A 21,362-nucleotide genomic window follows, 5' to 3' on the forward strand; every position below is an offset into this window, starting at 1 on the left:
TGTGTATGTGGTGGTTGTTTACTATGTTGTTTGCCTCTTTCCGGGTTGCTTCTCTCGTTAGCTTCGGTTTCTTTCCGGAGTTGTGAGGATTCGTTCGACTACGTCCGCTTGTCTTCTTCATGGACTCGTTCTTCTTCCTTGCGGGATCTCAGGCAAGATGACCATACCCTCGAAATCACTTCTATCTTTGCTTGCTAGCCGTTCGCTCTATTGCCATGCCGCGTTACCTATTCACTTGCTCTTCAAGCCTCCCAAATTGCCATGAACCTCTAACCTTTGTCACCCTTCCTAGCAAACCGTTGTTTGGCTATGTTACCGCTTTTGCTCAGCCCCTCTTATAGCATTGCTAGATGCAGGTGAAGATGAAGATTGTTCCATGTTGGATTCTATTTATGTTGGGATATCACAATATCTCTTATCTTAATTAATGCATCTATATATTTGGTAAAGGGTGGAAGGCTCGGCCTTATGCCTGGTGTTTTGTTCCACTCTTGCCGCCCTAGTTTCCGTCATACCGGTGTTATGTTCCTTGATTTTGCGTTCCTTACGCGGTTGGGTGATTTATGGGACCCCCTTGACAGTTCGCTTTGAATAAAACTCCTCCAGCAAGGCCCAACCTTGGTTTTACCATTTGCCTACCTAAGCCTTTTTCCCTTGGGTTCTGCAGACTCAAGGGTCATCTTTATTTTAAACCCCCGGGCCAGTGCTCCTCTGAGTGTTAGTCCAACCTGTCAGTCGCCGGTGGCCACCAGGGGCAACTCTGGGCTGGCCTACCGGAAGCTTGGACAATCCGGTGTGCCCTGAGAACGAGATATGTGCAGCTCCTATCGGGATTTGTCGGCAGATTCGGGCGGCTTTGCTGGTCTTGTTTTACCATTGTCGAAATGTCTTGTAAACCGGGATTCCGAGACTGATCGGGTCTTCCTGGGAGAAGGTTTATCCTTCGTTGACCGTGAGAGCTTATAATGGGCTAAGTTGGGACACCCCTGCAGGGTATTATCTTTCGAAAGCCGTGCCCGCGGTTATGTGGCAGATGGGAATTTGTTAATATCCGGTTGTAGAGAATTTGACACTTGACCTTAATTAAAACGCATCAACCGCGTGTGTAGCCGTGATGGTCTCTTCTCGGCGGAGTCCGGGAGGTGAACACGGTTTCAGGGTTATGTTTGACGTAAGTAGGGGTTCAGGATCACTTCTTGATCATTGCTAGATCACGACCGTTCCGTTGCTTCTCTTCTCGCTCTTATTTGCGTATGTTAGCCACCATATATGCTAGTGCTTGCTGCAGCTCCACCTCATTACCCCATCCTTTCCTTTAAGCTTAAATAGTCTTGATATCGCGGGTGTGAGATTGCTGAGTCCTCGTGACTCACAGATACTTCCAAAACAGTTGCAGGTGCCGATGAGACCAGTGCAGGTGACGTAACTGAGCTCAAGTGGGAGCTCGACGAAGATCTTGTTCGTTGTGTTGTTTCTTTTCATTTTGATCAGTAGTGGAGCCCAGTTGGGACGAACAGGGATCTGGCAGTTGGGTTGTCTTCTTTTCTTTTGGTTCCGTAGTCGGACCTATGTGTGTATCTCTGAATGATGTATGTTTTATTTATGTATTGTGTGAAGTGGCGATTGTAAGCCAACTCTTTATCCCATTCTTGTTCATTACATGGGATTGTGTGAAGATGACCCTTCTTGCGACAAAACCACAATGCGGTTATGCCTCTAAGTCGTGCCTCGACACGTGGGAGATATAGCCGCATCGTGGGCGTTACACACCCCCAAGAAGAAAAAGCAGCTGCTCCGCGCAGGACCTCAGGAAGGTGGCGTCGCGAGTAGGACCTCATCAAGATCAGCGCCCGCACCTGGGGCGCCTCCCTTCCTCGCATAGGAAAGCGAGCCCAACACCCTTCTCGGGCAGGGCTCGGGGGCTCTCTTCTGGACGGCCTTAGACCTTGCCAACATCACGAGGGAGGCGTTCGGGCACCACTTGGAGGCGTGCTTCATGGCACGTTTCCCTCAGGAGAGCACAGGGTGAGGAGCGCCCACCGCTCAGGAGTTCATCACCAGGACCACTCACGAACTGCAAGACGCAAGGGCCATGCGCGGCGACCGCCGCTCACCAGGCGCAGCTCCCCATCCAGGCGAGGATGCCGGGTTGCGCGTCTGCGTCGACGTCCCAGGGCTCAACAGGGCCGCATCTCAGGAGCTCTTCTGGCCTTCGTGCGTGGGACGCTGCGAGGGTCCACCGCATAGCTACGTTCGCATGCCTTTCGGCCTGCCGAGCGTGGCGTCCGCCTATCAGCGCAACTTGCGGCGCGCCCTAGAATCCCAGGAGGCCAGGCACCATGCCGTCGTGATGGAGATGGAGACGGTCCTCAAGGAACCGCCTGGACCCGCAGAGCCTCCCGAGGCTCAGGGCCCCGGTGGCTCGTGAGGAGCGACCCCTTCGCCGCGTACCTTCAGCTGCTCCGACATCCCTTCATCGACAGAACGAGGTGACATTTTCCAAGTTTATTTAGCTGGGAGCACCCCCCGGGCTGCATCATTCCCAGGCCGCGTGGGTCCGTCCCTGTGTCATGTATCCCTTTTTTTATGTCTTTAGCTTACCTTGCTGGGGGCGCCCCTTGGGCTGCATCATCCCCAAGCCGCTCGGGCCTGACCCAGTGGCATGTATCTTTCCTGCATTTACCTGAGCTAGTCTTCTTTCCATGCTTAATCTATCTATGACTATCACCTGTTTGACTCTCACCTCCCACGGAGGCTACTCACGTTGGCACGACGCTTGTGCACGGGTCCGTCCCTGCAACGTCGACAAATCTGAGCGGTCGAGCTTTGGCTCGTGGCACGCCCCGCGCACGTCACCTCACCAGGCCCTTAGTGCCTCCATCTCCTCGCGAAGCAACCAGCGGCGAACTGGCAAACTGTGTTTCTCCTTGTGCTGGCTTGTAGGAATCTCATGAGAATGACAGCAGGCGGCACCGCGAGCTCCCTCTTCTCCCATGCAATCTGCTTGCGCGTTAAAAGGGGGGCTCCTAAGCATCGCGACTCAAGAGCTCCTACTGGCTCTCCAGCCCTCACCCCCTGGCCTTGACCACGGCACGCGACCTGGCATACCAGCGGCGGCTGAGCTCGCTCGAGGGCCGGGACCTGAGGACGCAGAGCATGAAGGAGAGCGTGGAGAAGAGGGGGAGGCTCGTGTGGACCTGACCTAGCTACACATGAACATGGCGCATCGCGAGGAATCGACCCCGGACCGCCAAGATAAGTCTCGCGCTCAGATCGGCTAATCGTTGGAGCCCAAGGGTCACGCTCGCCGCAGCCTTGTTGCGGCAACGTCGCCTCCCTTTCTTACCTTACCATGACTGCTTGAGCGCTAAAGGGGACCTCCTGAGCATCGCGCCTCAGGAGCTCTTACTGGACCTCGGGCCGCTCACCTCCTGGCCTTGACCACGGCACGCGACCTGGCATACCAGCGACGGCTGAAGCTTGCCTGTGGACCGGGACCTGTCAGCGTAGAGCACTAAGTCGCCACGAGGTCGGAAAGGGGAGACTGAGCTGAAGCAGGAATTGTGCTCGCAAATTGTCGGAGTAAGTAGCCACGGGTAGCCAAACCAGCTACCCCTGGCTCTTCAGAAAAATTATCAGGCCTTTGGGCCTTCAAGCACTCCAAGCATTCGGGCCGCCTTCCCGGGCCGGCTACCACTAAAGCCGACTCCCGGAAGGCGACCCAGCCTCACCGACTCCAAGAAGCCGGCCAAGAAGGACGCCGACTCCTGGAAGCCGGCGAAGACGACAACCACTCCTACATAACGACGACCTGACGGGGCATGGCCACAGTACTACCCACGACCCCCGAAGCCCGAGGCGGGCATGGCTACAGGAGGCCGTACGGGAGGGATGTCTCCCGTGCGGCCCGGCACTGTAGCCACGCCAGCTACGACGTCATCCACGACCCCCTCCTATACAGCCCAAGGACTGCGGGCCCCTTCAGCCAGAGAGAGGCGTGAAGGCGGCCCGGCTTTCCCTAGTCGGCCGGGAGCATAGCCGGCCTCCGGAAGCCGGCTACTCCCTCCCTCGAAGCAGGAGCCCCATTAAGGAGACAAGACGAGGTGAGGCTACAGTGATAGCCCCCGAGGCGGCCCACTGTAGCCATGCTCACCTCGACAAAGCCCTCATCATCAGAGGCGCGGCTACAGTAAGCAGCCGCCGACAAAGCCCTAGGCGGTGGGGCCAGCCTGTCGACCAAGTAACCGGCAGCCGGCGGGACCCACCAGCCGGCGGGACCCAGCAGCCGGCGGAGAAGCCGGCGAGCGTAGACACTGACGGCTGGGACCAGATCCCAGCCGGATTACCATTGTACCCCCGGGGGGTAGGCCTATATAAACCCCCCGGAGCACCCATGCAAAGGGTTCGCACCCAAGCATAGTTGGCCACTGAGCATAGTTGGCTTCTGGTTCGCACCCAAGCATAGTTGGCCACTGAGCATAGTTGGCTTCTGGTTCGCACCCAAGCATAGTTGGCCACTGAGCATAGTTGGCTTCTGGTTCGCACCCAAGCATAGTTGGCCACTGAGCATAGTTCGCATCCAAGATAGCACACGCACACACACCATAGATAGAGAGAAGCAAGAGCTAGCCTTGTTCTTCTTCTCCCTGGATCCCAACAGCTCTAGGAGCGATTGTAGCTACTCTTTATCGAGCTAGTGATCATGCGGAGACCCCGCAGAGCAGGACTAGGGGTGTTATCTCCTCGGAGAGCCCCGAACCTGGGTAAGATTCGCCGGCGTGCATGTCTTCGCCTCATCCCGTTTCCAGGCACCGGCGACGTTTTATTGGCTCCCACAATGATAAGCCATCCTTTGGCATATGTCGCACCAACCACCCGACATTTGGCGCCCACCGTGGGGCCAGGTGCACCGTCGTCCGGAGACCTGTTCTGGATGGGAACTTTCTTCCTTCCCCGCGAGCGCAGCCAGCCTGCTGCGCCCGATGGCGCTTGCCCCGACGCGCTGCAAGGCGTCGACGACGCCTGCGCAGCGAGCCGCCTCGCCGATCTGTTCGGCGAGGCTCGCATCTCCGACGAGCCTGCGTCCGACGCAGGCACCGACTACCCCGAGAGCCGCCTCGTCAGCCTCCTCGACCAACTTCACGTCTCCAGCGAGCCTGCTGCGGACATGGAGTCTGTCGGCTCCACCGACCCGATGCTCATCGACTCCGACACCGCGTCGCTCGACGCCTACCCCTCCGACGTGGTGGTCTTCGACGACCCACTCCCTCGAGCTGACAGCGGCAGCAGCGCTGTCACCGAAGTGCTGGTCATCAGCCACGTCTCCAACTCGGGCGGGAGCGCCCGCGACGCTCAGCAAGCAGCGACGCACGACCTCTCCATCCCCCTCCCGGCCGACGCCGACGCCGAGACCCTGGACGCACGCCGTCTTGCCCTCATCATGGAGAGCAAGAAGATAGCCTCGATGAGACGCCTCATCGAGGCCCACCAGCGCGAAGTCGACCGCGCCGCCTTCGGGACGCCGCCGCCGAGCGGCCCGAGCCGAGCCGGCTTCGTCCAGAAGCGCGGCGCAGCCGTTGCCAGCATGCTGGGCACAGATCGCCCCGTCTACGCCACCCCGCTCGAGAATCTGCGAGCCGCTCAGGCGGCAGCAGAGGAGCTCAATGGGCTGGGAGCCGATGAGCTCCCCTACATGACAAGACGGATCCAGCAGCTGATCGACGCGGCTGCAGAACGGCACGAAGCCGGCGCCCGAGCTGATAGCCATCCCCCGCGTCGGGAGCACGCCGCGACGTCCCGCTCGCCGACTGCGAGCGGCACGCGCCAGAAGAAAGACAAGGAGCCGGCTGCCAGCCGCAGCCGGACCCGCATCACTATCGAGCGCGACGCGGAAGGCCGCCCTCGGGCGGTTGAACATTAGGGAAACCTGCCTCCTCCCCCGCCTCGAAGAGAAAGACGCCTCACTCCGCCGCCCATCACACATCCGACTCTTGGCGACCGACTCGGCCGCCGAGAAGGAATCGGCGAGAGTGACGCCCGCCACAGGATCGACCGCCTTGCTCGGTCCCTGGCGTTAGAAGAAGAAGACGATGTCGGCCCGCCATGCTTTGGCCCCCGCATCCGCGACGAGCCCTTCCCCAAAGGGTTCTCGCTCCCCAGAGACACGCCCAAGTACAACGGCTCGGTGAAGCCGGAAGATTGGCTCATCGACTACTCCACAGCCGTCAGCATCGCCAACGGCAATCGGCGCGTCGCCGTGAAGTACGTCCCCTTGATGCTGCAAGGGACGGCGCGCACGTGGCTCAACAGCCTCAAGCCATACAGCATCAACAGCTGGCTGGACTTCACCGAGGTTTTCGTCCGCAACTTCACCAGCACCTACAAGCGGCCTCCCAAGCCTCGCCAGCTCTCCCTCTGCGTCCAAGGGCCCAACGAGTCGACCCGCGACTACCTCACGCGATGGAACGAGCTCCGCAACTCCTGCGAGGGAGTGCATGAGGTCCAGGCCATCGAATACTTCACTACCGGGTGCCGAGAGGGCACCCTCCTCAAGCACCGACTCCTCTGCGACGAGCCCGCCACCCTCGACGAGCTACTCGTCATCGCCGACAAATACGCCACTGCCGACTCCTCCATGAAGACCGAGCTCCGAGTGGACGCCTCGGGGAAGGTAGTCGCTCCGGCTCCCAAGCAGCCGGCTGGCGACTCAAACCGGCGCCCCTACCAGAACGACCACAAGCGCAAGGGCCCCATGCCGACTTCCTCCAGTCGGCAGGTGGCCACAATTGAAGACGAGCAGCCCGAAGAGCGGCTTGCTCCCAAGAAGAAGGGAGGCCGGCCGCCCTGGCAGCCGTCCTTCTCCTACGAACAAGCACTCGATGCCCCCTGCAAGTTCCACAGCGGCGCGAAGCCGTCCAAACATACAACACGGAAATGCCACTGGCTCACCCGCATCACCAAGGGCGAAGGGATAGTGCCGCCTCCGCCTCCCGGCCCGCCGCCTCCAGCTCCCCAGCAGCCGGCGGCCCGGCCGGCAGTCGGCGCCATCCAAGACGAGTTCCCCGAAGCGCACGACGCCTACGTCGTCTTCACGAGTCAAGTCGACGACAAGCGCAGCCGACGCCGCCAACACCAAGAAGTAAACGCAGTCGCCTCTAGCACCGCCGAGTTCATGCATTGGTCGGAAAAGCCCATCAGCTGGAGCCAGGCCGACCACCCAGAGGTGATGCCTTCGCCTGGCTCCTATGCTATGGTCTTGGACGTCACCCTTGCGACGGAGAGGCGAGCTGCCAGATTTTCCCGCGTCCTGATAGACGGCGGAAGCAGTATCAACATACTGTACCGCGACACCATGGACAAGCTGAACATCAAAGCAAAGCAGCTCATGCCGAGCCGCACTGTCTTCCATGGTATCGTACCCGGCCTATCTTGCTCTCCAATCGGCAAGATCAAGATGGATGTTCTCTTCGGAGACAAAGATCACTTCCGCCGGGAAGCAATATGGTTCGAGGTGGTGGACCTGGAGAGCCCCTATCATGCGCTACTTGGCCGACCTGCTTTGGCCAAGTTCATGGTTGTGCCCCATTATGCCTACCTGAAGATGAAGATGCCGAGCTCGAAGGGGATCATCACGGTAGCCGGCGACTACAAGAAGTCCATCGAGTGTGCCATGGCCAGCAGCCGGCTGGCCGAGTCCCTCGTGGTGGCAGAAGAGAAGAAGATGCTGGAACGGGTTGTGGCCATGGCCGGCAAGCAGCCGACCTTGTCCCCCAACCCCAAGGACTGTGATGCGCAGGGCTCCTTCCAGCCTGCCAAAGAGACGAAGAAGATACCTCTAGACCCGGAGCACCCGGAGAGGTTCGCCGTGATTGGGGCGAACTTGGACAGTAAATAGGAAGGCGAGCTCGCCGACTTCCTCCGTGAGAATCGAGACATCTTTGCATGGTCCCCAAAGGACATGCCGGGTGTCCCGAAGGATTTCGCCGAGCACAAATTACATGTCCGAGCTGATGCGAAGCCGGTCAAGCAACCCCTCCGCCGACTATCAGAAGAGAAGCGAAGAATCGTGGGAGAAGAGATAGCCCGGCTCCTCGCAGCCGGCTTCATCATGGAGGTGTTCTTTCCAGAATGGCTTGCCAATCCAGTTCTGGTTTTGAAGAAGAATAACAAGTGGCGCATGTGTATAGACTACACAAGCTTGAACAAAGCCTGCCCAAAGGATCCGTTTGCTTTGCCACGGATTGACCAAGTGATAGACTCCACAGCCGGATGCGAGCTGTTGTGTTTTTTGGATGCATACTCAGGGTATCATCAGATCAAGTTGGACCCAGCTGACCGCCTGAAAACTGCCTTCATCACACCCTTTGGAGCTTTCTGCTACCTGACAATGACATTCGGCTTGAGAAACGCCGGTGCCACTTTTCAGCGTTGCATGCAGAAATGTCTCTTGAAACAACTCGGCAGAAATGCCCACGTCTACGTAGACGACATTGTGGTGAAGACAGAGAAGCGCGGTACCTTGCTGGAAGACCTGAAGGAAACATTCGCCAACTTGCGCCGATTCCAGATCAAGCTCAACCCCGAGAAGTGCGTGTTCGGAGTACCAGCCGGCCAGCTGCTAGGCTTCCTGGTCTCCGAACGCGGCATTGAGTGCAACCCTGTCAAGATCAAGGCCATCGAGAGGATGGAGATACCCACCAAGCTGCGAGATGTGCAGAAGTTCACTGGCTGCTTAGCCTCCCTGAACCGTTTTATCAGCCGACTAGGAGAGAAGGCTCTCCCCCTGTACCGACTCATGAAGAAGTCCACTCACTTTGAGTGGAATGATCAAGCCGACCAAGCCTTCCATGAGTTGAAGAAAATGTTGACCACTCCGCCTGTCCTGGCCGCGCCGACTGAGAAGGAGCCCATGCTCCTCTACATCGCCGCGACAAGCCGAGTCGTCAGCACTGTTGTTGTGGTCCAGCGCCCGGAGGAAGGCCGAGCCCAGCTGGTCCAGAGGCCGGTCTACTATCTCAGCGAAGTACTATCTAGCTCGAAGCAAAACTACCCGCACTACCAGAAGATGTGCTATGGGGTGTACTTCGCTGCCAAGAAATTGAAGCCCTACTTCCAAGAGCACCCCATCACGGTCGTGTGCACTGCCCCGCTCGCCGAAATCATAGGCAGCAGGGATGCATCCGGCCGGGTGGCCAAATGGGCCATTGCCTTGGCGCCCTACACGATTTTCTATCAACCCCGCACCGCCATCAAGTCGCAAGCATTGGCCGACTTCCTCGTCGACTGGGCCGAGACCCAGTACCTACCGCCGGCTCCCGACTCTACCCATTGGCGGATGCACTTTGACGGGTCCAAGATGCGCACCGGCTTGGGAGCCGGCATCGTCCTCACCTCTCCCAAAGGCGACAAGCTCAAGTACACGCTGCAGATCCACTTCGCCGCCTCCAACAACGTGGCCGAGTACGAGGCGCTCGTACATGGGCTCCGGCTAGCCAAAGAGCTCGGCATACGCCGGATCCTGTGCTACGGCGACTCCGACTTAGTGGTCCAGCAATCATCTGGCGATTGGGACGCCAAGGACGCGAACATGGCGAGCTACCGCTTCCTCGTCCAGCAGATGAGCGGACACTTCGAAGGGTGCGAGTTCCTTCATGTGCCAAGGGCCGACAATGACCAAGCAGATGCCCTAGCACGGATCGGCTCCACCCGACAAGCCATACCGACTGGCGTCTCCCTCCAGCGCCTCCTCAAGCCGTCCATCAAGCCGTCTCCAGAGTCGGATTCCATCTTCGTACCGCCTGCGCCAGAAACAGCCGGACCCGGCTCAAGAAATCCCGCAGGCGGCGCGGGGACTTCGACGACTGCCCCAGGAACTGACGTAGTCGCACCCGGCCCAGGGACCTCAGAGCCCGGCCCGGGGACTGCAGCAGTCGGCCCGGGGACTGCAACGACGCAAGAAGTGGTGGTCGACCCCAACGCAACACCCAACCCACCCACCCGAGTCATGGTGGCCACGATAACAGCAGAAGAAGTCACAGCTCCCTCATGGGCCCAGCCCATCCTCAAGTTCCTAGTCAGCAGAGAGCTGCCGACTGATGAGATCGCAACAAGACTAGTGCAACGACGAGCCGCAGCATACACAATAATCAACAGGGAGCTGGTGAAGCGCAGCGTTACTGGAGTCTTCCAGCGTTGCGTCTAGCCAGAAAAAGGAGTGGCAATCCTCAAAGACATCCACCAAGGCGAATGCGGCCACCACGCCGCCTCAAGATCCCTCGTGGCCAAGGCTTTCCGCCATGGGTTCTTCTGGCCGACTGCCTTGGAGGATGCTAAAGAAATAGTCAAGATCTGCAGAGGATGTCAAGTCTTCAGTTCCAAACAACACCTGCCGGCTTCTGCCCTCAAGACCATTCCCCTCACCTGGCCTTTCGCCGTTTGGGGACTGGACATGGTGGGCCCTTTCAAGACAACCCGCGGTGGCATGACACACCTGCTCGTTGCGGTGGACAAGTTCACAAAGTGGATCGAAGCCAAGCCCATCAAGAAGCTGAACGGGCCAACTGCCGTGACATTCATCACCGACATCACTACTCGGTACGGCGTGCCGCACAGCATCATCACCGACAACGGCACGAACTTCGCCAAAGGCGCACTGGCACATTTCTGCGCGACACAGGGCATCCGACTGGACTTAGCGTCCGTTGCCCACCCGCAGTCAAACGGCCAGGTCGAGCGAGCAAATGGACTTATCCTCTCCGGCATCAAGCCCCGACTGGTTGTACCACTGGAGCGATCGGCCGGCTGCTGGCTCGAAGAGCTGCCGGCTGTCCTCTGGAGTCTGCGCACTACACCCAACAAGTCAACCGGCTTCACTCCATTCTTCCTCGTGTACGGTGCCGAGGCTGTCATCCCAACAGACATCGAGTTCGACTCGCCTCGGATCACCATGTACACGGAGGAGGAAGCCAAAGAAGCAAGAGAAGACGGCGTCGACCTACTGGAAGAAGGCCGGCTGTTAGCCCTCAGCCGGTCCGCCATCTACCAGCAAGGCCTGCGCCGCTACTACAACCGCAAGGTCAAGCCAAGATCCTTCCAAGAGGGCGACCTTGTGCTCCGGCTGATCCAGCGAACAGCCGCCAGCACAAGCTCTCGGCCCCTTGGGAAGGCCCCTTCGTCGTCAGCAAGGCACTCGGCAACGACTCCTACTACTTGATCGACGCGCAAAAGCCAAGAGCACGCAAGAGAGACGACTCCGGCAAGGAGTCGGAGCGACCATGGAACGCAAACCTCCTAAGACGATTTTACAGCTGAAAAGCAGTATGTATCACGCTACCCCTTTTGTATTAAGTTACAAACCAACAGGCCCCCCGAACAGTACTCGGGGACTGCCTTTTATTTATCTATGGATGACGAGTGTCATATCCATGAACGTCTTATTACATTTTGAATTCTTGTCCGGCACCGGGTCCGACTAGTCGGCCCGGGGACTGGCCGCCTTAAGCTATATTATAAGTTCTTCCCGAAGTCAGCAAAGTAGTGCGCCGGCTCCCCAGTCCTCTCTTGTTAAAAGTCGCAGCTCAAAGAACTGACTGTCCGACTAGCAAGAGAGAAGACAGAAAGGACGCCCACACGAAAACGGCTAAGGAACAACTAACCTATATAGCAAAAAGACGGCCTCCATATACGCCTGCCGACTGTCACAACAGCCGGCTGGCCGGCTTCCTAAAAACTTAGCTTAAGTCTGACCGAGCTAAAAGTACTTCCCCCTCCCCAATCGGCCAGGCACTCCCCGGCTACAGATTGTAGAGCAACTGTTTGTCTAGGGAGACGGCAACCAAGGGAGGGCGGCAAAGGAAAAAAGCAGAAGGACAAAAAGCAAAAGTACAAGGAAAAGCCGATTGCATAACTTATATACATAAAAGCCCCCGATAGGCGGCAACAGACTTGAGTTTCAATACACCTAGTGGGTGGAACTGCGCAGACTTAACCAAAAACATTGTTCAAAAGTAACAAGACAGGAAACAAAAGAAAGAAGACAAAGGCGCGAAGGCCGAGTTGGTCGGTGAAGGCAGCTCGCCGGCTGAAGGAGTGGCCGCCTAGCTGGTCCCGGCTTGACCGCCTCCCGCAACAGGAGACGCACTCGCACGCAGCGTAGTGCTGGAGGCGCGGTCAGGCTGGCCGGCTGCTCCACCAGCCGGCTCGACGTCTTCACCCTCCTCCTCCTCCTCTTCGCCCCCGTCGCTAGAGTCGATCTCCTCCGCCGAGTCCTCGCCGTACGCCGGGTCCAGCCCGAACCAATCTTCCGGCTGGGCGACTCCATTGTCGTCCACCTCGGGGGCGAAGACGTTGGTGTCGGTGTAGTCGGCGATCGCCGAAGCTCGCCGAATGATGGCTGGCCGCGCCGGCTCCAGCTCCGCGTCGGCTTGCTGCCGCCAGGTGGCCAGCTGGTCCAGATTCAGGCCTGGGTACCAGGCCTTGACGAACTCCAGCGCCCGGCCGGCGCCGGAGCGAGCCGCTGACGCCTTCCAAGCCTCGAAGCGCCCGACGGCCACCTCCAGCCAGTCGGCGGTCCGACTGGGAGTGCGCGGGATCACTTGGCCGGGCCAGAGGGCGGCCAGGACCTGCGACCCGGCACGCTGAAGCCGGCGGAGCAGCCTGTGAGCCGGCTGGATACGAGCCTGGATCGCCAGGAGCTGCTCCTCCAGCGAGCGGCCGGCAGTCGGCGAAATCTCGAAGCCGGCTTGCCTCTTCTCCTGGCGATGAGCTTCGATGGCCTGGTTGGCGGCAGTGGAATAGCCGGGGAAGGACTCTGCGTAGAAAAGAAAAGAAGAACCCCAAGTCAGAAAAACAAGTCAAAATGACAGATGGCAAGAAAGGACGAAGGGGTAGACGACTTACCGTCAATCAGATCCTCAATCTGGCCATAGCCGGAGACCAGAGTCTGCCTGGCTTCGTCCCAGGCGACCGCCTCCGTCTCGAACTCGGCCTGGAGGGCGGCTTCGCGGTCCTGCGCGGCCTTCAGCGCCGCCTTGTGGCTTTCCTCCTGGTCGGCCAGCTTCTTGACCAGGCGGTCGCGCTCCTGCACTAAGGCGGCGAGCTCCGCGTCCTTGGCACGAAGAGCAGTCTGGGACTCCCCCAGCTGTGCCCTCAGACTGGCGTTGGCCGCTGCAGAGATAGAAGAACAAGAAGAACGATGAGAAATCATCAAGGAAGATCCGAGCCGACTGCTCAGCAGTCGGCCCGAATCTCGGGGACTACACCTAGTGGGTGCGCTGACGCGCCCCCACATGAGATAGAGATCAAGATACATACCTCGGCTTTCAGTGAGATCGGCGGTCTTCTGCGTCAGCTCCCGAGCCTGGGAGTTGAAGGCGGCCGCTCGGAGGTTGTGATAGTCCTGCAAGATGGACAGAAGATCGACGTGAGAACGAAAGCAACGATGAGAAATCATCAAGGAAGATCCGAGCCGACTGCTCAGCAGTCGGCCCGAATCTCGGGGACTACACCTAGTGGGTGCGCTGACGCGCCCCCACGAGAGAAATCAAGAAGAAGATGAGAATACTAACCCGGATGGCAGCCCGCGTGGCGAGGAATTCGTCGGTGAATTGCCGCAGCGCCGCGGCTTGGCCCTGGAGCCGGGTCCGGACGTCTTGCGCGGCGATGTTCACTACGGCTGTCCCTCCGCCTGGCGTCCACCCGGAGGTAGCGCTGGCCGCCTCCGCGTCTCGGGCCGACGAGCTGGAGCCCACGGCCGGCTGTGGCTCCGACGCCACTTTCTGCGGCTCCGACGCGGCCTTCCCTGCGCGCCGGCTTGGCGGAACCCGGACCGCCACCGCAGCTCCCGCGGCCGGCTCGCCTCCCGCCGACTGTGCGGGCGCAGGCTCAGTCTGGCCGCCTTGGGCCGCCCTAGTCGGAGGAGTCGGCCCCGGCGCCTCCCTCACGAAGATGACGTCGTCGCCGCTCCCGCCCAGACCCGGCTGGGAACCGCTGGCTCCCCCTGGCGAGGGATCCGCGTCCCCGGGCGCCATGGCGCGCAGGGGGGTGACCATCAAGGCCTCCCCTGCCGCCGCTTCGGCCTCGACCTCTGCCTGGGCCTTGGCTGCAGCCTCGACGAGCGCCTTCGCCGCCTCCTCTTCCCGAGCTGCCTGGGCGGCGGCTGCCTTCCGTGCCTCCGCCTCCCGCGCTTCCTGCTCCTCCCGCACCTCCCGCGCGTTCCTCTCCGTCGCCTCCAGGAGGGCGGCGCGGGGATCTACGCGGCGGGTGGTGCTCCCAGAGCCCCCTGGCGACTCGACAACGGAGCCGACGGCCGCCCGCTCGAGTGACAGTGGAGCTCTGATCAAAGAAAAGAAGACAAAGGTTCAGAAGACCACCCAAGAAAAGAAAGAAGGAGAATACACAGAAAGAAAGAAAGCTTACGCTGACACAGCCTGCGGCTGCTTTACCACTTTGCGGAAGCGAGCCGCCTTCGCGGCCGCTTCTTCCCGCCTGGCGGCTGCCGCCCCACCCCTCGGCTTCTTCGTCCGGCTACCGAACATGCCCTGGGTGGCGCGACGTTTCTGGCCTCTACCCCGAGCAGGCTGCGCGCCGGAGGAGCCCGCGCCGCGTCCGGAGGCTGGCTGGCGGGGCGGGACAACTTCGGCTTCGTCCTCGTCCGGCCAATCGTCGAAGGTCGCGGAGAACCCGGCGCCGCCTGCTTCGCCGCCGGCTTGGCCACCAGCCGGCTCGGCGGCTTCCTCCATATGGACCGCCCCCAGATCGGGGTCCTCCTGGTCATGCTCGGTCCGGTCGGGGATGAAGCGGCGCTCCACGTCCGCTCCGCTGGCCGGCCGAAGCAGAGGATTCTGTCAAAAAGCGAGCCGACTGAGTTAGAGTCGGCCCAGAGGAACTCGGCGACAAGGCTGAGAGAGAAAGAGAGAAAAAGAGAAGGGGAGCGTACCGTAGGCGGAGGATTGGCGCGGTTATATGGCTCCTTGCCGAATTGCCAGTCGTCGGGAAGCTGGCAGTTGGCGAGGTAGTTCACCATGTCGGCCGCGTCGGCCTGCGTCATCTCCTTGGTGCACATCCGGCTCGGATCGAGCTGGCCGCTCATCTGACAGATCAGATGAGGCCGGCTCTGGAGCGGGAGGACCCGGTGCGTGACGAACGCGGCCAGAAGGTCGGGCCCCGTCAGGCCCTCCGTCTGGACCATCACTCGCAGGCGGGCGATGGCGGCGTTTCCTCCCTGCGACAGCGTCACCGCCCGGAAGGACCACTGGGGCAGCCTCCCCGCCGGCGGGCCGGCTACGTAAGCCGGCAGGTTGACGTAGTCGCCCCGTGGAGCGATGTTCCGCACGTAGAAGTATGATTTCTGCCACTTCTTCACCGATTGGATCAGCGTGATGACGGGGAAGGGGTTGTCGGCGCCCGATCTCCACGACGGGATGAAGGCGCCAGTGTGGGCCGGCACGCCCTGGCTGCGCGTACCCAGCTTCGACTGGAAGAACTCCCCCCAGAGCTCAAGGGTGGGGAGGACGCCGAGATAGCCCTCGCACAGGGTGACGAAGGCCGACAGCAGCACCACCGCGTTGGGGGTGAGGTGGTGCGGCTGGAGCTGATAGAAGTCCAGCCAGGTGCGGAAGAAGGCGCTCACTGGCAAGCCGAAGCCGCGCAGGAAGTGCGAGCGGAAGACCACCCGCTCGGCATCCCGCGGCGCCGGCCTGATATCTTTCTCCGGCGCGAGGCGGACCTCCACTTTGTCCGCACTGGGTAGACGCCGTGTGTCGCGGAGGAAGTCGATGTGGTCGTTGTGGACGATGGAGCCATCCCAATCCCCGCCACGCTGCTCTACGTGGGGAGGCATGGCGGAAGCTAGCACGGCGGCGGAGGAGCGTGCGGAGGAAGAGCGCGGCGGCGAGGCGCTGTTGCAAGAACGAGCAAGGCGAGAAGACGAAGGGAGTAGGAGGAGCGTGCGAGGGTCTGCCGCCCTCCACCTCCCCCTACTTATAGCCTCGCGCGGCCGAAGAGGCCGGACGTGGGGGGGAGACGTGGGATTAACTGCGCCCACTCCCCCCACGTCTCGCGTTTATTACGCATAAGTGCGAGCCGAAACTGCCGCACGGAACGTGCGGGCGGTTCCGGGATACAAAAGATCCGCGCCTGGGCCGGGGCGCGGACGTGGCGGGCCCCCTCTCTGCGGCAACGTCCCGTATCGCGCGTGGGCTGGCAGGCTTTCCGGCTACGTGGCGCGCCGTCGGCCCGCGGCCGGCCTGCGGCCCGGCGCACATGCCAGCGGATTCCCGCCCTTCGACTCCAGAAGATTTCGGCTCAGGCGACGTGCCTGACCAAGGCCGGCTCCCAGCTGCCGGCTTGCCGCGATGGGAAGCTGTTCGAGCTTCTCGAACTCTACTCCACCTCGAAGTCCGATCAGCTTCGGGGACTACTGTCGGAGTAAGTAGCCACGGGTAGCCAAACCGGCTACCCCTGGCTCTTCAGAAAAATTATCAGGCCTTTGGGCCTTCAAGCACTCCAAGCATTCGGGCCGCCTTCCCGGGCCGGCTACCACTAAAGCCGACTCCCGGAAGGCGACCCAGCCTCACCGACTCCAAGAAGCCGGCCAAGAAGGACGCCGACTCCTGGAAGCCGGCGAAGACGACAACCACTCCTACATAACGACGACCTGACGGGGCATGGCCACAGTACTACCCACGACCCCCGAAGCCCGAGGCGGGCATGGCTACAGGAGGCCGTACGGGAGGGATGTCTCCCGTGCGGCCCGGCACTGTAGCCACGCCAGCTACGACGTCATCCACGACCCCCTCCTGTACGGCCCAAGGACTGCGGGGCCCTTCAGCCAGAGAGAGGCGTGAAGGCGGCCCGGCTTTCCCTAGTCGGCCGGGAGCATAGCCGGCCTCCGGAAGCCGGCTACTCCCTCCCTCGAAGCAGGAGCCCCATTAAGGAGACAAGACGAGGTGAGGCTACAGTGATAGCCCCCGAGGCGGCCCACTGTAGCCATGCTCACCTCGACAAAGCCCTCATCATCAGAGGCGCGGCTACAGTAAGCAGCCGCCGACAAAGCCCTAGGCGGTGGGGCCAGCCTGTCGACCAAGTAACCGACAGCCGGCGGGACCCACCAGCCGGCGGGACCCAGCAGCCGGCGGAGAAGCCGGCGAGCGTAGACACTGACGGCTGGGACCAGATCCCAGCCGGATTACCATTGTACCCCCGGGGGTAGGCCTATATAAACCCCCCGGAGCACCCATGCAAAGGGTTCGCACCCAAGCATAGTTGGCCACTGAGCATAGTTGGCTTCTGGTTCGCACCCAAGCATAGTTGGCCACTGAGCATAGTTGGCTTCTGGTTCGCACCCAAGCATAGTTGGCCACTGAGCATAGTTGGCTTCTGGTTCGCACCCAAGCATAGTTGGCCACTGAGCATAGTTCGCATCCAAGATAGCACACGCACACACACCATAGATAGAGAGAAGCAAGAGCTAGCCTTGTTCTTCTTCTCCCTGGATCCCAACAGCTCTAGGAGCGATTGTAGCTACTCTTTATCGAGCTAGTGATCATGCGGAGACCCCGCAGCGCAGGACTAGGGGTGTTATCTCCTCGGAGAGCCCCGAACCTGGGTAAGATTCGCCGGCGTGCATGTCTTCGCCTCATCCCGTTTCCAGGCACCGGCGACGTTTTATTGGCTCCCACAATGATAAGCCATCCTTTGGCATATGTCGCACCAACCACCCGACACAAATTTTCATAACAAGGATGATATCAACAAAAGACATTACAGACACTTTACATGCCCCCACGGGGTACTTCTTGATTCCTTGCAGGGACTTGTCAAGTTAGGCAGTTGCCGAGGCAGCGTGGGGAAGCGGAGACGCCCACGTCCAATCAACCGCCACGCGTCGACCAAGGCCGCAGGCTATTGGGGCCCGCGGCGCTCCGCACTTGACCTTTGCTTCGCCTCGAAGCCGAGCCCTAGCGCGCCTTGGGCTCGGGGGCTACTGTCGGCGTTCTGGGAACGGGGTCCCTAGACTTGCCTGCCTGTGGCCCACGGCGTGGTTCTGCTGGTGGGCCCGTACTTCCCATCTTCATCAACAAGCATTCAAGACCCTCACGAGGGGCCAAGCCTCGCGAGGCGGACGACACAAGACCTCCTCATGAGCGGCCTCACCAGGTTGGCTCGCGAGGGGCGGAGAGATCAAGGCAAGGCAAACCTCGCGAGGTTCTCGTGACGTGAGCCATGACGACCGAGACCAGGCGGGCGCCAGCGCGCACAGTGTCCTTGTTTCCTCTTTGGTGCTAAGGAGGCAAGCGCAGGCGCGGAGTACCGAGGCGTCAAGCAAAGGTTTCCACATTAATGCAACGAGACCAAGACCAGCAGGACTGCAAGACGGAGGTCACCATGGAGCCGAAGGCGGCGTCACCACCAGAGCCTTTGGCAGGCGAAGACTACTTTTGTCAGGATAAGCTGTACTAGTTGTCTCCCTTCAAACTGGCCGTTGTGGAATCCCTTCCCGCTCAATATTTGGGGAGAGGACCAAGGCCTCTATAAATAGGACTAGCCACCACAGTAGGAGGCAACTGAGCCTAGAACTGAGTCTAGAACTAAGCCTCAGGCATCTGATCTTGAGCCAATCCCTAGCAACACACCAAGAACAAGAATACCTCAACTTCAGGAGGCTGTTCTTCCCCTTGTAACTGTTCATCCTCAGCCCTAGAGGCAATCCACCACCACATTGGAGTAGGGTATTACACCACAATGGTGGCCCGAACTAGTATAAATCTTGTGTTCTTTGTGTTGCGAGTTCGTTGAGTTAGTGTAACATCCCAAATTTTCAATTTGGAATGTTATACATTAGATCATCATTGCATACCATATTTTATTGCATTTTGATTTGATCCTAGAAATTCCACGCAACTCAAGGACCCACGGAGAGAGTTGGGGATTTCAATTTATTTCATATTCGAGTTTTTCTCGATTTTTTGAAAAGAGGATCGTTTGATTTTAATGATTTTTCTCTGAAATATTTCTTTTATAAAAAAATAAAAAAAGAGAGGATAAAATGACTTCCTCAAAATAAAGAAATATCAGAGATTTAATATTAAAATCAAATAAGATTTTTATTCGGAGTTTTATCGCTATTTTATGTGAATTAGGAAAAATATATGTTTTTCAAAATTGCATTTTAGGCCCAAATAAATGTTCACCTTGTCCGAGTTATTTTTAGAAGACGGGGGAAATTTATTTCTGGATTTTTGGATTCCGTTTAGAATTTCTTTTCTTTCTTTTTCTGCACGTCGGAATTATTAAAGAAAAAGTCAAACCGACTCCGGGCCGTACCCGAGCGGGACTCCGCCTGGGGGGCCTTTATAAGCCGCCCCGCCCCGAGCCGCCGAAGCCCGCCAGCGCCGCCAGCCCGCCCCGCGCCCGAAACCCTAACCCTAGCCGCCGCACGCCGCCGCCCGCGCCGCCACCGCCCGCCGCTGCTGCGCCGCCACCGGACGCTGCCGCCGGACGCCGCCCCGCCGCCGACCCGCCGCCCGCGCCGCCTCACCGGAGCCACCCGCCACCACCGCCGTCGCCGGAGCCGCCGGAGGTAGCCGCGCAGCCGGTTTTCTTCGGAAAACCGTACGGTTTTTTTAAGAACCGCGGTTTATTTTTTTAGATCGGTTTTTTCGGTTTAGTTATATAGCGAACGCTCGTTCGTTCATTCGTTTTAACGAACGATTTTCACCGTTTAACCGCAGATAGCGAACGCTCGTTCGTTAGCCTGTTCGTCAGTTTTTCTTTTTCTCGGATTTTCCGCGATTATTTTCGATCGCGATTTCTGATCCGATTTTCGTTCTAGTATAACTTTTCGCTCGTTTATCGGAATCAGGCGATTCAAGCGCCTAGAGTTTCGTCTCAAAACCCTCTTTCTGTTTAACCAACCTGAACAAGATTTTGCCATTTCTTTCGCCGTTTGAGTTTTGTTGTTTCGTTTGATTTGATTCTTTTTGCAAACCGGAGTTCTTAAGTTGAACTTTCTGGTTAGATTTTTATTTGAGTTTTACCCGTCCTCTTGCTTGATTGCTTATTGTATGTTTGTTTGTTTGCGATAGAGTACCCGGAGTGCGAAGCGTGCTACTACGAGTCTCTAGGTTTCGCGGATCATCAGCAAGGCAAGTAACACTTTGATCATACCTCGTACTACCCAGTTTTATTGCATTAGACCAATCCTCAAACAATTGCATGGTTAGGATCTGAATGAAATTGTGGGTTTGGGAAGTAGATGAGGTAGTACCTATTCACCTGTTTATTATCAAACCTTGGGAGTTACTTCTACGCTATGCTTATATTGCTATGCTATGCTTGTAGACGTGGATTGGGTTTGAGTGTATCCATGACAGTTGTGAGATTGTTAATTATTGGTTCAACTTAAGGTGGCAACTTAAATACACATCTAGGTGGATTGAGGCACCTGGGGAATCCAGTGATTGCCTGTATTTTTTTGGAAATCCCGGGGTACCGTGTGATTCTCCTATGGACTGCCACCCAGGCTCAAAGGGATCATGAGATTATTCATACTAGAAACTTCCGTGTGCAGCCACAAGCTATTATGGGCTCTAGCATAGTTGATTAAGTCGTGTGAACTCTTACAGTGGTAGACTAGCAGATGTAGGGGATGTAGGTGGTACGGTCTACCCATCGTAAGGTGCTAACGCTTCTGAAAGACTATGTCTCGGTCATCCGTTTCTCAAACATCTTGTAGTGCGAGAAACCAAATGGAGGAGATCGAGTCTTGTGGGGAAAAGTGCGCAAACCTCTGCAGAGTGTATAAACTAATCATGGTTAGCCGTGTCCCCGGTTATGGACATCTTGAGTATCTGGTTCTTGGATTAACATGTTGATTTTATCACTACTTAATTAATTTGATTGGGTTGTTAATGATTACTTTTAATTGGGATTGAGAGGGGGTTTACCTTCTCAATATTTTCAACAAACTTTGTAGTTAAATAAAACTTATTCCTTTGTAGTAGGGAAAAATTGGATTTTCGCAAAACATATTAACCCTACAGCCTCCACCAGCGATATATGCATGTAGTGATAGCATTATTCTGTTCTTTATCCTTTGTGTTACATTGCCAGCATATTCCATGTGCTGGCCCGTTTTCGGGCTACAACGTATCATGTTGCGGACTTTTCAGACGACGAGTAAGGAGCCTTAGGTCGTGGTCTTTCACTCAGTGATGCCGTTGGAGTTGATGGACTCACTTTATCTTCCAAGCCTTTCGCTGTTATCGTTTTAGATGGACTTAAGCCATATTTATTGTAATAAGTTCTCTTTTGAGACATTCGATGTAATAGGTGTGTGATTGCTACTCTGTTATAAATCCTCC

Source organism: Aegilops tauschii, chromosome 3, assembly GCF_002575655.3.
Source record: "Aegilops tauschii subsp. strangulata cultivar AL8/78 chromosome 3, Aet v6.0, whole genome shotgun sequence".
Lineage (NCBI taxonomy): Eukaryota > Viridiplantae > Streptophyta > Magnoliopsida > Poales > Poaceae > Aegilops > Aegilops tauschii.